The sequence below is a fragment of the Chlorocebus sabaeus genome, chromosome 8, assembly GCF_047675955.1.
Source record: "Chlorocebus sabaeus isolate Y175 chromosome 8, mChlSab1.0.hap1, whole genome shotgun sequence".
In the NCBI taxonomy this organism is placed as follows: Eukaryota; Metazoa; Chordata; class Mammalia; order Primates; family Cercopithecidae; genus Chlorocebus; species Chlorocebus sabaeus.
In genome coordinates, this window is record NC_132911.1 from 133,511 (window position 1) to 146,974 (window position 13,464).

Below are 13,464 nucleotides of genomic sequence, written 5' to 3' on the forward strand. Positions count from 1 at the left end.
CTATAAAAAACATAAATCTGATCCAGTCATTCAAAACCCTTTGCTCACTTCTAGTACACGTCAAGCCTTTCTCGAGAATCCCTGCTTCGCCTGGTTCTGACACCAGGTCCCACTGTAGCTCCAGCCACCCCAGGTCCTCCTGGGGCCTCTGGATACGCTGGCCGCCGTGTGCGTCACATTCAGGCACAGTGGTGGGCGAGAGCGCGACCCCCAAAGGAATCCCGGTCCCAATCCCTGCAACCTGGGACTGTTCCCTCATGCGGTGATAAAGGTGAATTCTGATGACTACCCAGGTGGGCCCTAAGTGCCACGACCTGCATCGGCAGATGAGGGGTGCAGAGGCTGAAGGCCCTGGAGCAGGATGCTGCACACCCACATGGGAGGAGGCGGCGCCAGGGAACAAGGCGTGCAAGGCCCGCAGCTCTGGGCACCTGAATGGGCCACGAGGGACTCTCCTGGAGCAAACACTCCGGTCTCAGTCCATGGCTCCTGCCCTCCAGAGCTGTGGGAGAGGGAGTATTATTTTCCAGCCCCAGGTGTATGGTCAGGGTCACAGCGGCCATGGGACACACACAGGCACCTTCCTCAGCTCTGACCCAGAGGGAAATGCCATTTCCTCAGGAAAACACCGCCTGGTTTCTAGGACCACAAAGTTCCCTCTGTCATGGGCTCTCGGGGCACCCCATGTTCTCTCTTCATAGAAATCACCCCGGTGTCTCTCCCTGCAGTTACCTCGTGGTTATTTGACTTGCAGTCCTCACTAGGCTGCAAATTCCATGAGGGCAGGAACGGTGGGCTGGGCTCACACCACTGCACCATCAGCAGGACCCGGCCGAGCCCAAACAGCAGGCGCTCAAGAAATACTTGTCACTGAATGACATAAGCACAGTATTCCCCAGCCAGTCGTCTGTCCATCCGTCCGTCCAGGTCAAGGGCTGATCCTGCAGGATTCCCTAACCGGCCTCCATGGGACTCAGCCAAGAGTAAAAGCATGAAGTGGGGGTGTGGACTTGAGACTGGGAGCCATATGAGAGTCTGTGCACGAAAGTTTAACACCCACTGGGAAATGTTCACTTGAGTGCCTCGGATGAAATTTAAAAGCGCACTTTGTTGAATAAACACAGGCTTGATTAAACCATTCCAACCTATACTTCGTTTGACAGATTCTTTTCCTCCCAAAATAATTGGTTGATGTATTCAAAACTGAACACGGGCTCTAGTTAGCGGGCCACTTTGCATTGTGTAGAAGCCGAGGTGGGGAGAGAAACAGGCAATGGGAAGAATTCCTGTCTTTGTGCTTAGGAAGGACAGAGGACAGAAGCCCGTCAAGGGTCCAAAGAGCCCACAACTGCCTTCTTGAAGGGCCAGTGCAGAATTCTGAGGGTGTCACTGTTCCACCTGTACCGGCTCTCTCTCTAATTGCGATCTAAGACTTAAGATGCCATAAGGCTTTAAGACTTGCCCTTGGTGTTAGAGAATCCTGGGCATGGGAAGGAAAATGTGGGTGGGGTGTCAGGACCCCCAGAGGCACAAAGCCTCATGGGTTATTTTTCCTACTGAATCTCCCCCGCAGCCCACCCTGAGGTGGGGAATTACTGTCACTCATTCAAAGAATGACATCAACCACTTAATGGCAAAAGAATTCCGCAGGCAAAACAGCTCTCCCAAGAGGCTGATTTGTGCCCGAGAGTGTCTGAGTTCTGCTCCCGCCAGGCTGCTGCTGTGGGTGCGTGGAACAGCGCAGCCCTGACACCTGAGCCACGTCCCCGACCGTTTGCTCCTCTCAGTGTAAACGCAGTGAAAGCTGGGATGGAAGAACCCGCCTTTGCTGGAGCTTAGATACAGCTTTCCTGAACTCTCTCCTCATTACCTAGATGGCATCTGAAGCCTGAATTAGCCTCTAAAAATAGCAAGTCACTCCAGCCGTGCCTCAGGCAATTAGTCAAAGTAGCACTGACAAGAAAAAAGCCGATCCCAAGCGTGGCCCTGCGTGGACAGCAGCTGTGAGCCGCACTCGTCAGGCAGAGCCTGTGACCTCAGCCATTCTTGCCACACAATGGGATGTGCCTGGCAGACACAACCCCCTGCAAGGGCACACACACGATCCTGCTAGGAAATTCCCTAAGGAGTCCCATGGGAGCGAGAGCCCAGGCTACAGTTCAAACATCACCAGCACGTTGCTCCGTGGGTGTAAAGAACTATAAATTGGTGGTGAAAGATAAGGTGGCGTTTGCTACAGCGTTAAGGTAGAAAAAAGCCACTGACTTCTCTGTGAGAACCACTTTGCTCTGTGAATCTGCAGGGAGGCCAGTTTTCCCATGACTGCTATCCCTCACGGCAGCCGAGCCTCTACTGAAGTCGGTGGCCAGACAGGGCAGGGGGTGGGGGTCCCGTCCCTGCTACAGCAAGGGACCCGCAGCAAAGCACAGCCGCTGGCCGGGGTTGTGCTGCGCCACGTGTGGGGTGCGAGGGTGGAAGCGTGTGTGGACATCTACAAGGTGCTAAAGGAGAGCTAAGCCAGCGATGGCCCGAACCTAACGGCATTCAATGAACAGGGGACAAGCACGGGGCCCAAGAAAGTCCAGGGAACGAGCCTGGGCCAGCCTCTGCAAGGCCAGCACAGCACCAGGGAACACGACAAGGAGAAGCCCAGGAGAGAGATGGCCCTCAGCTCGAGTGGGAGGCACAGGAGGCTGAACCCGGAACAGAACTGCTGTTTTCCGAGGTTCTGTGCCAAGCTGAACTAAGGAGTCTCCAACAGGGCTGGGAGTTTTCACCGCAAACTCCGGAGGTGGTTTGGACGTGAAGATCTAAGGTAAAGGACAGCGGCTGCTCTTCAGAAGGCACAAGGCGGACAAGCCACTGATGTGACCCTACTTGCCAAGGTGGCCACCGTCCCGTCTGCAGCTGAGTGAGGACCCTCTCCGCAGCAAAGGCCTGTGAAACTCCCACAGGTCCTCATGTCCAGCTCATGACCATAGAGGTGGGTCAGCTTATCAGGGACCTGAGGGGCCACCATGTGGCTGTCAGCACCACGCCCATCACCAGCAGGATCCACTCCTCCCATAGCACATGTTGGTGAAGCTGCCTGCCCAGGAGGACTTGATTTCAGCTCTCTCAGGAACCTCTCATCTCACCAGGAAGGCTGTGGTTCCAGGCAGCGGCCCCCAGTGGACACGGCTGTGTCCCAGAGCTCTTACGTACCACGCACTCAAACCCCTTCCTGCAGGCTCCCACAGCTGGCCCTGCAGCCTCGCTAGTCAATGCAGGCAGGAGAGGCAGGCTCCAGAGAAATGGTGCTCACCGCTCCCCTAGTCTAGGTGGGATAGAAACATGACCCCTAGAACTGAATATATCATCTCACTTTTAGTCAGTAAAGACAGATTCTCCCTAAGGCAGAGAAGCTAAAAAATTTACCCTGTTCTGGCCAGTGTGATCGACATAAAGTCAAGCTAATAAAGAGTGGGGGTGGGTGGAGAAGAGTAATAATAAATCTGGCTCATTCTTAGCACAGAAAAAACAAATTGCTAAAATAAATGAAAGAAAGCAATGGGAGGAAACTGGGTTCTCTTACCTGGACAACAGCATTCAGGCCAGTGTCAGCGCCCAGGCTTATTTCTGTGCCCGGGACATTGTTGCTAATCGTGGCCGGCACCACACACAGGTGGATGCAAAGCTCCTGGTGGCGGCCTCACGCCTCGGCCATGTCGCACGCGCTCTCGTAAGCCTGAAGCAGCAGGGCCAAGCAGTTAGCGGGGGGTGCTGGGTGCTCACCTGCCAGCCCCAGGGCCTGCGCTGAGGTCCAGGAAGGGACAGAAGGGGCCTGAATCACCAGCGGAAGCCGGTTCATGCGGGTCAAGGGGCCGAGGGGAGCTCTGGAGGCCGTGCGGTAGCAGGACAGGCCTCAGCGACACAGGGGACTGCCTGGGCACAGCCCAGGTCCTCGTGAAAGGGGAGGCCTGCAGGCAGCACAGCAGGGTGGGGGTGAGGCAGGCAGCAGAGCAGGTTGCAGGCAGTGGCGAGTTAGTCACGAGCGGGACAGCTCAGCTCTCGGCATCTCATCGTGGGTAAGGGAGGCCGGGGCGGTCAGCAGGTTTAAAGGCAAAGCCATTCCTGTAGCTTCCTGCAGGCAGGCCACGATCAGTGGGATGGGCACACAGCTGTAAGGACCACACCAAGTGACAGCCTTCATCGTGCAGAGGCAGCCTCCACGCTCAGGCAGGGAAGGAGGCAGGCAGCTGGATTACCGGCGGGCCACACTCAGCCCCACGCCACATCTCTGCTCACCGGCAGGAAGCCGCACACAAAGCCACACAGGCGAGCAAGAGCCCGAGTTGCTGCTCTGGGGTTCCACTGGGAAATGGGCTCTGGTGTCAGAAAGGGGAGCGGTTCTGGAGCCCATGTGCACCGGGGTTTCCCAGACTCCACCTCAAGGTGTTAACCAAGGTAACAGCAGGACAGGTCTACACGCTCACTGTTCCCACCTCCAAGCGGCCCCACACAGCAAGGTATTTTTGTCATCCACTTGGCGGCAAAACCAACTGTTTATGGACTTGGACTTGTCCCTCTTCCTGTGAATATCCCCACATCTGCTGCAGAAATGCTACTGCTGGGACGCAGGGCGGGGCCCACATCGCCCCAGGAGAGTTGGACAGTGAGCGACCCAGGCTCTGCAGCCCTGGTGCAACCCAAAGCATCCCAAGGCCAGGAGTCCGTGTGGGCCGAGGGCTTCCGACAGTGGGTAGAGATCTGTGGCAGATGAGTTCACAGAGTGGTGGGTAGGAGGGTAAGGTGGATGGGTCAGTGCTGGGCGACCACGAGGTGAGCTGTGAGCAGGGTCCCCCACGCCCCATGGCATGGCCTCCACGTCCACCCAGGCCCAGCACATGCCCAGCTCTTGGGCTGCTCTGTACAGGCTCTGCCTTGCAGGCTCTGGCCATGGCAGTTTGTGCAGGACTTCAATCCAAATGCCAGCCTGCTTGCCAGCCAGAAACACTTATCTGGAGATACTCGCTGGCCTGGTGCCCAGGATGTGGCCCCGTCAGCACCATCACGTGGGGGGCTCCTTATGCTTTTCAGACAGGTGATGTCACTCCTTTACTGTGGAATGCCCTAGCTCAGGACTGACCAAGACTGGCTGCGGGGAGCTGGTTGCTTCTCCAAGAAGCCCTCACTGGAAGCCAGAGGGTGTGTGTAACCTGGTGCCTGAGGCACACAAGAGGGCAGGTGGGGGAGGTCTCGGCTCCTTAACTCCACATTGAAATCTGTGGGAATGGACCCATTGCTGCAAATCCTCTCTCCCCTCCTTCCCTATCGCTCCTCTTCTCCTTCCTTCAGTCTCCAAAAAAGGGGAGGGAAGCTTCAAGACGGGGGAGACCCTGCCCAGAAAAGCATAAAACTCTCAAGACCGAACACAGCCGGGCCCCTGGGTACGTGGGGTGGGGGGGGCCACTATGACAAGGAATTACTCTCAATGCTGTGGTCACCGCCACCTTCGCGACACCTGACGGCAGCGTGGCACCCACCTACTGTGTTTCTGATGTGACCTGATCAAGCTTACAGGACAGAGTAATGCACCAGCCAGCGCTAGGGAATGAAAGGAGTCCAACCGAAACTCCCTGCAGCCATATCCTGAGAATGTGTAGCACCTGCTCTGAGGTATTTCTTTCATTCTGTTCTGCCCAGAAGACCCACTCACCAGCACTGCATAGATTCTGAGGGGCTGTGGCGTCAGCTAAGCATCAATGCTGGCAAGAAGGAAATCACGAGTGAGGATGAGGACACACGTGTCCAAAGAAAATGACGACTTCACCGTATCAGATCCGCCCAGGGCTTCTGAAGCACAACACGGCCACGTCCTGAGCCAGACTCCTACTATGGAGCCCGCCCTGTGCTTGGAGGGACTTTCCACAGTGTCCCTTGTCTCCAGCACCAGAAGCTGGGAGCATCCCTTCTCCCAGTTCTAACCAGAAACCTCCCTGGACGGTGCAAACATCCCCTGGGGCACAATCATCCCAATGAGAATCACCGAATATACTGAACAACTGGAGCCATCCACAGACCCCAAACATAAATGCTGCCCAGGACCAGGCCATGAGTCATGGGGGCACAGAGGGTGTGGCCGGACAGGGAAGAGACGCTCACTCCCACACATCCTCAGCCTCCGACGGCTGCAGGACAGTGGCTGGAGCGACCCGGAGCCATCCACATCAAGTCGCCTCACACCCTCATATCCTGAGTTCGTCACCAGCTCCTGTTCTATGGCCAGACGAGCCCAGTTCAGACCCAAATCCAAACCTTCTCAGGCTTCATCCTGTTTGGCCGTCAGTAAACAGGACTCTGGAGAACACAGCTGCCATGTTCACATCTCCGTCCCTCTCCCATCAGGCGTCCACAGAGGGACCCTCAGCAGCTTTTTCATCCCTGTCCCGGCTCCTGAGCAGCTGCTGCATTTGCCAGGGTGACCTCGATCGGCCGGCATCACTCACCCATCACGAGACTAGAAGCACAGCACTCCCAAGACAGCCTCATTCCTCGGAGCTCAGGATCAGAAGGGCAATGAGGACACACACATACCCTTACCAAGGTGGCTGTGCCTGGCCAACGGAAGCCTCAACTAACTACACGCTCCAGTTCTTTCTCTATTGTAATCAGTTAACTTCAGGCCCAGCGCGGTAGCTCATCCATGTAACCCCCATGCTTTGAGAGGCCAAGACAAGGGGACTGCTTGAGCCCAGAAGTTTCAGACCAGCCTGGGCAACACAGGGAGACCACGTTTCTGTAGAAATAAAAAAAATTATTTTATTTCTACAGAATTAAAATTTTGTAATTCTACAAAATTATTCTATTTCTACAGGCATGCACATGTAGTCCCAACTACTCAGGAGGCTGAGGTGGGAGGATCGCTTAAGCCTAGGAAGTGGAGGCTGCAGTGAATCGTGATTGCATCACTTCATTCCAGCCTGGGAAACAGAGTGAGGACCTGTCTCAAAAAAAAAAAAAAAAAAAAAAAAAAAAAGAAAAGAAAAACAAAACAAAAAAAAAAGAAAGAAAATGAAATTGTTTAACCTAGCTTTGAGTAACTCGAATGAATGAAAAACTGAATTTAAAACAATCACGTAATAAATCACACAGTCCCTCCAAGGGAAGTCAAAGCGGGTGGAACTGATCATTTGTGGGGTGTTTGCCTCACGTATTTCGGTTTTCAAATTTTGACCCTACACATTTGTTAATATTTACAAACTGAAAAACAACAAATAGAAAGTTATTTATAGCAGAGGACCCTGGAATTAAAGAGAGATTTTTTTCAAGACTGGAAGTGTACATCACATACCACAAGGACCTCTACTTTGTGTGGAAACTTGAAAATAAAAAAGTCACAGGGAGCGCAACACCAGCTTTGTCCCACATCTTTCAGATGCTCAACTAACTGCAGTGATTGTTCTCAAATTCACCCATTCTCTCTGGGTAAGATTCAATTAGGTAACAATTAGGAGAAAAAAAAAAGAAGCTTCAATCCCTCCCATTGCACACCCAACTTTCACAGACCCAAAAATCCAGCTAAAGCTGGAGAAAGAGCAGCGAAAGCCATGCTGGAATCCCCTCTTTGAAACAAGACACTCATGTCCATGTTCCCAGCGTGAAGGTCAGCCCAGAGCCGGGCCGGCCCCGCAGCAGCAAAGCCGTGACACCCATCACCAGGAGAACAGAAGCAACGTCTAGGTCAGAGATTAGTGACTGCCAAAAATAAGGTGAAAGTTGCCCCCAAAGCCAGTGAACACGGGAAAACCTGGGCAGATTTCCTTCGCAAAGAAAGTGAAGAGAGTTTAAGACGCTCAGAAAAGCAAGAAACGAGTGCTAAACGTTACTTACTACAGGTGCTGTATGTTAAATGCTTTTTTTTATTTACCAGTGCTAGAAATAAGTTTCATGCTAAGGGTTTACAAAAAAAAAAAAAAAAAAAAAAAAGGCAAAGAAAAACTGAAAAATATTCGTGAGAACTAAGTTGGACAAGAAAAATTAAAACTTGAGAATTAGCGAAAAATTTTAGACATTAAAATTTAAAAAAAAAATGAAATGCTTCCATGCTTCCTGCATTAGGTACGGATCTTCAGACTCCCACGTGAATAGCTGGGAATGGTGGCACGTGCCTGTGGTCCCAGGTACTCAGGAGGCTGAGGTGGGAGGATCACCTGAGTCCAGGAGGTTGAAGCTGCAGTGAGCCGAGATCACAACACTGCACTCAAGCCTGGGTGACAGAGTAAGACCTTGTCTCACAAAGAAACAAAACAAAACAAAACGAAACAAAAAAACCAGAAGAATATATTTCTATGTTTTATTATTGTCTCTTGGCAAAATACTCAACTAGCCCCAATATTGCCTTAGATGTAATTTAACATCCCCGGTTTACACAGGGGAAAATGAGGTCAACAGCCAAGACCGAAGAAATAACAAATGCAATGGTGCGTTCAGGACAATGACTACAATTATAAAATATTCAGTTCAATTTCTACCCTCAGCATCAAGGCAGGGGTTCATCATAATGGGTATTGGAGGTTTAAAGAAAATTTAGGCTCAGCATTTACAAAAAAAAAAGCAGATTTTAATGCTGGTGCAATCACAGGAGACTGCGGCCCAGCCCTCCTCAGCACTGCAGGTACTCACGGGCACTCCCGGGGTATTGGCCATGCTACGTCCCCGCTGGTGGCCACACAGAAGAAGAGGCGGTAAAAGTTTTTTGAGAATGAGATAAAAAATGCTCAGAGTCTAAAAACATTTTCTAGCGGAGGAGGAATAACGAGAAGCTCTCATTCATGGTATTTGTAAAAGGCTGTTTCTAGCGCACTGGTAGATAAAAAGGGCCGGGGCCCTCGGGTTAGCGTCAGCCGGCGCCCGTCTGTTGAGGCACACACGGACTTACGTCGGTGATAGCGTTCAGGGCTGTGTCTGCCCCGATGCTGAAATCGGAACCTGGCACATTGTTGGACACAGTAGCGGGAACCATGATCGTGGGCACACAGAACTACTCGTATTTCTCCCGGGTGGCTGACAGTTCCAGGAGTCCCATCTAAATTGACCCAGTATCTGCAATGCTGGCTGCTCAGAGGCCGTGGTGTGGAAGGGCCAGGTCATCGCTTAGTCATACGGGGCACAAGCATGTCACTTGCCACTCCTGTCTTTCTATTTCATCAAACCCTATTTTCTCCTGAATATTGATCATAGCAAAGTCATTAGCCTTCGAAACATCAACTTGCTTTGTTCAAGAAGTTGAAACACACGTAAGTCTTTCTCGCCATGCTCAACACACACGACTGGCCATTTCCGAAGTCAGTGTTTCTGGAACAAAAGCCTTGACCTGCCCCGTGAACGTTCACGCTGAGCACACTGTCGCGAGGCTGCTTGGCCAGCCAACAGGGGCAGGAGAGAACCGCAGGTGCGGTGTGGGGGGCCCTGCAAAGGCGCCTCACTCCCTCAATCAAGGGCGGTGCCTCCTGCCAAGCCAGTGGCTTCCTCCAAGGGGAAGCGGCGTTTTCAGCTGCCACCGCACCGACTTCAGATGGCTCAGCCAATGGGGCAACAGATTCAACAGAGTTCCATGTTGTTAAAGGAAAACTTCTGTTACCAGACAACCTTAATATCAGATTCAACGTAAAATAACCAACAAGGTTGTTTCCAAGCCAACATGCTAGTAGTGCCTTATCCTTCAATGCTGCTTAAACACGGAGAAGTATGAGGAAAAAAGAGCATGGCACTTACTTCTTAAAAAATAACACCTCTTCCAGGTTCATCTTACCCATATCAGAAAGACTTAGAACTGTGGATTTCCTACAGGAACGTGGAGTGGGGGTGGATCCCCACGCTGACCCAGCCTCCCCACAGGTCAGTCAACCCCCATCACGGGGTTCACACCTCTCCAGGCCCCGTCATCTCAACAAGAAAACGTGGCATCTCTGAGCTCTCTTCGCAGGGAGCACCCGAACGGGAGCTAGAGAGAAACACAGACACATCCACCACTGCTTTAAAATCCTGAAATGCAATACATATTTAAGGACTTCATTAGTAGCTTTTTAAAACAGTAAGAACAGAGTGAGCCTGGTTTTAACCTCTCTGCCACAATAACACCGTGTACATCTGTCTTTTACTGTGTGTTCCTTCTCCAGCAGCTGCTGCCTGGCTGGCCGATTGCAGAAGGGCCTCGGGTACTCCGGGGGGAGGCCCTCGGTAAAAGCGTGAGCGCCACGATCACGTCTCAGGACGCCGCACACGTTAGGGTTGCCCACAGCCCGCCGTTCCCAATGCCTAGAGGGCACTGAATGGACCTCCTGCTCTTTGTAAATGTCAACTCTCCTAAGCTACATTGCCTTAAAAATTTTTAACTGTAGTCCACACACACTTCTTTGTTTCTGTCTTGTTTTTATCCTAGAGGCATATTATTATGGAAAATTAAGTTTGTAAGGTTGAAGGGTTTTCTGAAAGTCTCCTTCTAATCCTGGAAGGAAAAAAAATTGGGCCAGATGTGGCGCTCACACCTGTCATCCCAGCAGCTTGGGAGGCTGAGGCGGGCAGATCGCTTCAGTCCAGGAGCTCAAGACCAGCCTGGAAAACATGGCAAAACGCTGTCTCTACTAAAAATACAAAAAATACAAGAAAAAAAAAAAATTAGCTGGGCGTGGTGACATGTGTCTATTCCCAGCTACTCAGGAAGCTGAGGTGGGAGGATACCTGAGCTCAGGAGGGGAAGGCTGCAGTCAGCCAAGATTTGCGTCACTGCACTCCAGCTTGGGCGACAGAGTGAGACCCTGTCTCAAAAAAACGAAAAGTAAAAACAACTGTATAAATCAGTACAGAAGGGAATTGGCTGGGCACGATGGCGCACGCCTGTAATCCCAGCACTTCGGGAGGTTGGGGTGGGCAGATCACCTGAGGTCAGGAGTTTGAGACCAGCTTGGCCAATATGGCAAAACCCCATCTCTAATAAAAGTATAAAAATTAGCCGGGCATGGTGGTGGGTGCCTGTAATCCTAGCTACTCAGGAGGCTGAGACAGGGGAATCACTTCAACCCGGGAAGTAGAAGTTGCAGTGGGCCAAGATTGTGCCACTGCACTCCAGCCTGGGCAACAAGAGCAAGAGTTTACTTGAAAAAAAATTTAAATTTAAATTTTAAAAAAAGGAGCTAATTTTTATTTAAGGGAAGGAAGAAGGACATTCAGTATTTGTACATCTCACGCACACATCTGCAGTGGTGCCCTGAAATATTCAAGATACACATTCCTACAAATAGAGCTTAAAACTACTCACCAAGTTACATGCTGAAAGCACATGCATTGTAAGAATGCTGCATTCGATTTTTTAAGCATCTGTATGCAATATTTTAGCGTACTGGCAGTTTTCTCTTCAGGCGCTGTATGCCAAAATTATTCCATGTTTAGTCATTCATTTTAGAATTTATGACTTGCTTTAGACAAAAAAATGTATTTAAACATAAGATACTAAATTAATGACTTAGGGGAAAAAATACTACATTAACTTGGAAGTTAAACTTTGCAAACTGAATTTGTTGGACCTCATGTAAGCTAGATGATCAGTGTTTTAAATTGTTGTGTGTTTCCCTCGAGGATGGAAGTCTCCTCTTTTCTCTCATCCACTGTGTACGCCGCTGCAGTCCACGCCTGTCCTCCACCAACCACAGTGCGGCCTGCAATTCACTCTGTACCACGCCTTCCACACCTTACCTGAAAGTCACTAAGTATAACCAAGAAGGAAATGAAAAGCAGATAAATGACCTCCGCCCCCACATCCAGCATGCAAATGTGAAACATTCATCAAAGTAAAACCAAAAACCCATGTCAGCTCATGATTGTAACTGGTAGAATTATGTGCATGGCAATTTTAAAAGTCTAGTTAAGCAAAAACCTAATTGAAAGTCTCAAGAAATACAAACTTTATACAAAAAGACATCGGCAAACATTGACAGTGAGGAGAGGACTTCGCTCTGCATCCAGTCTGTCCTGGAAGCCACGGCCAAATGCCAGACTGTATAGATCCGAAAAGCAGAAAAAAACAAGTATTGAAATGTGTACAGTCTCAGCAATGTACAAATTTGACGTAGGATGCTCAGAAACCTTGAATTTCCAATCAGAAAACAGGAACATGAGCAAGTTCCCCAGCAGTGCCCACCTTCTGCTTACGGCGCGTGTAACAGGAACGCTGGCCACCTCCGGGGGGAGAGGCTTCCTGGTCACACTCGCTCTGGGAGCCGCACAACTGGCCCCGACACAAACAACTGGCTAATACTGAAGAACCACCCACTCCCTGGGCTTCGCTCACTCTTGGCGGGAGAGCGTGTTTACAGAATACATTATCGACTGAGTCCTCGTGCAATGCGTCAAACTTGTTGAAGGCAGGGCAACCCCATTCCTGGCCCAATTAAGTGAACTGAGCAGAGCAAGGTTCACAATTAAGTGAACTGAGCAGAGCAAGGTTCAGAACTGTCCTGAGTGAGGACAGCACTCAGTCACGACAGCAGTGGCCAGTGTTCGCAGGGCGCTGGTTTCGTGCCGGGAACAGTTCCAAGCGTCGTCTTTCTGTCCGTAGAATGTGCACTGCAACCCTGTGGGGCCGTTTGCAACACCCACCAGAGTTCTGAGACAACCAAGTCCAAGCTGTCTGTAGGCCTTGCCGCGTGGCCGTCCACGTCCTCTGCAAACCAGACCTCACTGCAGGGACCGCGGGTTCCACGGCTGCCTTGAGGCACATGCTCCCTCCGCCACGTCTTCCTGGTCCCTGGCACCAACCCTCACGACCACTGCTGCCAACACTTTGTTTTCTCATGGCACCTGAGGGGCCTGTTCTTTCTGCCCTTGCTCGCTCCCTGCGTCCAACTTGGAGGGTGCCCCGCATCAACGCCAACGCTCATGTAATCACCACCCCCTTCCATGGGGCTTGATGCCTAGGAGTCTCTATATCAGAATGTCACATTGCTGTGCTTGTTGGAGAATTTCTTCCCAGCGTGGAAGTGAAGGATATAAAATTCTAGGTGCCTGCAATTACCTCATTTCCACTGCTAAGCAATTTCAGTAGTAGCACAAAACAAAAAAGCTTTTTTTAAAACTTCTTTTTTGCAAGCTAAATACAATTTAATTTCTACATTCACGTTCTCATCAGCTCCCACCTGATGAGCAGGCAAACAGTAATTTTCAAAGAAACAAATTGTTCCATAATTTTAACACTTAGCATTATCACTATGAAGTAAGAATTATCCCAAAAATACATGATGATCTTGTTCTCACATTCAACAATAGATTGTCACACAGTGAAATAGCACTTAATGCAAAGGACTGTTTCTTTTCAGGTTTCTGATCTAGAAAAAAAAAAGATTTCTGGCAAAGAGATAAACCTTAATTATGTAGCTATCCAAAATGCCTCTGAGAAAAATAATATCATCCAATTAGTACTTTAAAGTG

General features: G+C 50.6%; 1 long non-coding RNA gene across 1 annotated transcript; it reads right to left on the reverse strand.

Annotated features, from left to right (window-relative positions):
- Window positions 1-8,604: 8,604 nt before the first annotated feature.
- Window positions 8,605-12,042, reverse strand: LOC140712167 (uncharacterized). The gene is made up of 2 exons (XR_012093630.1): window positions 11,943-12,042; window positions 8,605-11,743 (listed from the first exon to the last, which is right to left on the reverse strand). It is a non-coding gene; the product is annotated as an uncharacterized lncRNA (long non-coding RNA).
- Window positions 12,043-13,464: the final 1,422 nt, after the last annotated feature.